The sequence below is a fragment of the Dipteris shenzhenensis genome, chromosome 18, assembly GCF_047967505.1.
Source record: "Dipteris shenzhenensis isolate YYH24624 ecotype China chromosome 18, Dip_SZ_1.0, whole genome shotgun sequence".
NCBI lineage: Eukaryota > Viridiplantae > Streptophyta > Polypodiopsida > Gleicheniales > Dipteridaceae > Dipteris > Dipteris shenzhenensis.
In genome coordinates, this window is record NC_141613.1 from 37,972,378 (window position 1) to 37,977,065 (window position 4,688).

Genomic DNA, 4,688 nt, shown 5'->3' on the forward strand with positions numbered 1-4,688 from the left:
AGATGAGTGTGTTACATTTCTATACAGGAAATCGATACCTCTATCTAGGAAAAAGAGGCTTTCACCTAGGACATAAGGTGTACGTGTTGCATTCCTATTCTCTAGTTAAGATATATACCTCTATCTAGGAAAAGGGGTGGTCACCTAGGAAATTAGAAGAGTATGTTACATTATTCCTATAATATATATATATATATATATATAAGTAAAAGTTCCTTTATGTAAGAGATTAATTAGATGACATGGTGCATAAAAAAGCAAATGTGAATTGGATTCTATATATATTAGTCTTTATCCCCTAGTAGAATGCAATTCCCCTGGTAGAATGCTTATAGAATCAAGTCGTGCAATGTATAGTTTGTAAGCAATCTAGCCTCGGGAGCACTCCGGTCTCTTGACACGGTCTGCAATTCCCCTGGTAGAATGCTTATAGAATCAAGTCGTGCAATGTATAGTATGTAAGCAATCTAGTCTCGGGAGCACTCCGGTCTCTTGACACGGTCTGCAACTCCCCTGGTAGAATGCTTATAGAATCAATTCATGCAATGTATAGTCTGTAAGCAATCTAGCCTCAGGAGCACTCCGGTCTCTTGACATGGTCTGCGATTCCCCTGGTAGAAATGCTTATAGAATCAAGTCGTGCAATGTATAGTATGTAAGCAATCTAGCCTCGAGAGCACTCCGGTCTCTTGACACGGTCTGCAATTCCCCTAGTAGAATGAATCAAGCCATGCAATGTATAGTATGTAAGCAATATAGTCTCGGGAGCACTCTGGTCTCTTGACACGGTCTGCAATTCCCCTGGTAGAATGCTTATAGAATCAAGTCGTGCAATGTATAGTCTGTAAGCAATCTAGCCTCAGGAGCACTCCGGTCTCTTGACACGGTCTGCAATTCCCCTGGTAGAATGTTTATAGAATCAAGTCATGCATGTATAGTATGTAAGCTGAGAGCACTCTGGTCTCTTGACACGGTCTACAATTCCCCTAGCAAAATGCTTACAGAAGTGGCACAAAACATGTTACGGTCAAAGCAAGGACACAGGTTTAGTGACTCTACAAAAACCATATATGAAGTTATTAAACTATGGGGTGGTCCACGTCTACATGGCTTCTTGAGTATAAACCTTGGAGGTCCATCTTTGTCTACCACCAAAAGGCAAGGAAGAAAAGCAATTGAATTTATTTGTGGTGAGCACGAATACATATTCGATGCCGTTGGGAAGATCTATATGGATGCAAAAAAAAGATATGGAGTCATTTCCATAGTTCCAGTTATCATAGTGGAAGATGAGACAACCATTAAGCGTCGAATAAGGTAATTTTAGCTCTCTATGCATTCTACTTTTATCTATATCATCAAGATATTTATAATTGCTATGTTTGGAAATCTCTCAAAAAGATGAGGAAGTTATTAAACTCTATAATCGTGTTGTGTAGATGGAATGCAAAAGATGACACTCTTATTGGGTTTGTGGAAAGAAAGGAGAATATCATCAATGCTCATCAAATGACTCCATTGTTGTTGGTGAAGGCTCACAAGGATACTTGAATATTATAGATGCCTTTCAAAATCATATCATAGGTCATTATGCTAGACTCTGTTAACCCTCTTCATGATCTTCTTCCACGATTGGCTTTGATTGTGCATTGCACATGCAATCATTTTGATAGTGATTTTGTAAGGAACCAATGGAATCTTTTGGAGACCATGTGGAATGCAAATCTGAAAGATAAAGTTGGACCCATAATTGGACATGCTTCAGATGGAGATAGTAGAAGACGAAAGTTGATGCTTGAAGACTATTTGGAGAAAAGCGAACAACCTTTTGCTATCAATTGGTGTGAATGGAATTTGAGAGCAAAACTTGTAGGAGGAAATGTGTATGGCCTTCATGATCAAGACTTTGTACACTGTGGAAAGAAACTTACAAGCCCACTTGATAGTCCTACTCGACAACTAGCAATTGGATGTGTTTGGATCACACTAAATCATGTATCTATTATTTACAATTCTTTTTCAATTGAGGAGCACAAGCTACGATATGGAGATATTCAAAGAAATGATCGACAAAATTGGGGAGCAACTCAAAGGATTGCAAGTAGACAAGTATAGAAATGTTTGAGAAAACTTCAAAAAAACAAAAGAAGTATGAAGGGGACTAAGGCCTATTTGATGATTGTTGCTGATTATATTGATATTTTCTTGTCACCATATTTGATCTTGAAGGAGCGTGTGGTGCTTGCAGCCAAGGTAGTTTTCTTTTTCAAAATTTGGCAACTATGGATTCATCACCATCCAACCTACACCTTGAAGAAAATTTTTATCAGTAAGGAGGCTTATATGGACTGCATACTTTCTTGTCATTTTGTTGTATTGCTCATAAAGATGTTTCGAGATTTTTATCCTAATATGAAGTGTCCACTACATCTTACCGGTTCTGATGCTGCTGAAATCTATTTTAGTAAAGTTGGAGGCATGATTGGGCAAGAAAGAGCATTTGATCTTGGAGATCTTCTACATAGCATTGGTAGCTTGAATAAAATTGCCATGCATGAGTGTGCTCAAAATGGTCTAACTTTCTCTAGGGCTCATAAAAAGCAAGAGCATATATGGAAACATTTGAACAAACAAGAAGGGATGATTGAAGAAAATCTAGGTGACTATGAGAGTGTTTCTTCTGATGAAAAGATGATTGATGCATTGAAGGAGGGCTTACAACAAGCTCACATACTATGCGAGTCTTTGGATTTGAAACCTAGCAAGGCTGAAGACTTGAAATGGTGGTTTCAACCTTGGCTGGATGCAGGGTCTACATGGTGTAAGCTAGATGCTGAAATGGGAGAAGCTGATGAGAATGATGACTTTGTGGAGCCATGTGGTGAAGAAGAATCTATGGACGAGAATAGCAATGAAAGTGAAGAGGTTATTGCACTTAGTGAGATTAGACATGAAATTGATGACATTTTGAAGAAAACAAGAAACATGCCCCCTAAGAAAAACATTAGCCCCATTGTAGAGGTGGACGGAAAGTTTATTTTCAAGTCAACATTGGTGAGCCAACTCAATGTATGTCCAACCTTGTCAAAAGATAGACTCACAAGGGTGAAGCAAGGTGTTTACTTCAACCATGAAGCAAAAGCACAATCATCAAATGGAAATTTATTTGGCATAGGTTGTGACTGTGCTGTATACTTTCATGATGACAGAAAAGGACAAGGAAATCAACACATGAAAAGAAATGGCAAAGCTACAATCACGAGGAAGATGGATGCAACCCATGGTACATGGTACTTAGGAAGAGTTCAAAAGATGAGGAAGAAAGTCGGAGGGAGGTACGTGGATTATAAGCGTGGATTTGATTAAGCAGATAGGCCCCAAGGTTTGGAAGTTCAGCTTGGATGGTATCAAAGGGCAAAAGGAGCACAAATGTTTACTTATGATTTGACAGACTTAAACATGGTGGACATTGAAACAATTATTGCATTAGCAAATTTGACATATATTGTAAGAATAGACAAGTACCAGCTAGATGAGAATGACTACAAAGTTTTTAATGACTTCTTGAAAAGTGCTAGGTAAGTTTACTTTGCATTTTTCATGCAAGGTGAAACTTTCCAAAATGTCTTATAATGAGCTAGATCATCTAAGTATCATCCTTGGCTAATTTTGGTTTCAGATAATGATACGTCACATGTATCGCATAAGGAGTTGGGCTAGTTCTTGAGGCAAAATTCTACATTTTTTGTAAGTCAAATACCTTAATATAAACTGGAATACAAACTTTTCTTGAGATATAATCCTATATTTTTTGTAAGTCAGGTTTTTTAGATAAACTTGAGTGCAAACGTTTTCTAGCTTTATCTAACATTAATCATGCAAAATTCTTGATTCTTATTGGTGAATAAACAGGGAAATACTGGATGGAGGGTCAAATTTGGAAGCCAAGTGGCCTGTTTTAGGGCCCTCCCTTGGCTATAATCTTTACACTATAAACAAGACAATTCCACATCCTCCATGTTATCCAGCTGAGGTCATTCAAGGATCCATCAATGAGGAGGAGAAGTCTATGTAACAACCTTTAGTCTAGCTATCTCTAGCTGATTTTTTGCCACGTCTAAGTCTAAGGTTTTGATTAAACTCTTGATGACAAGTCTTGGTTGTAACTTGTATCTATTTTTAGATATCAATATGCTTGTACTTTGGATTCAACTCTACCTTTTCATTTGGTACTTTTGATGAAATTTGGCTATAGCTTGTGACCCTCGGTTGTGTGCTAGAGTCTCATTCTACAAATTTTCCTTTTATATCATATGCATCTAGCATATGGTTTGGAAGTTAGGATATTCAAAATTTTAGAAAAAAGTGATGCAAATACATAAATATGAAAGCATGTAACTTAAAGAAAAGTAAAGCGACATAAATTGAGAAAAAGATACAGATTGAGTGATAATAAGCTTAATAACTTTGTGCATTTAATTAACATGATTAAGTTGCATGCCTTTATGATGAGATGATAAACACTATCTTTTCCTATTATAGAGAGTGGCATATAGGCAACATGATGCTAGTGCATGCATCATATTGAATATAAACACTTGCACTACATCAACATATTGCTACTACATGCATCGTATTTAATATAAAAACTCCCATTAGATTAACACAAGGTTAAAGTTCAAGCCATC

At 37.0% G+C, this 4,688-nt stretch overlaps 1 pseudogene; it reads left to right on the forward strand.

The window, feature by feature from the left end:
- The first annotated feature begins 1,791 nt into the window (after positions 1 to 1,791).
- On the forward strand, positions 1,792 to 3,582 carry LOC147891195 (uncharacterized; annotated as a pseudogene).
- The last annotated feature ends 1,106 nt before the right edge of the window (positions 3,583 to 4,688 follow it).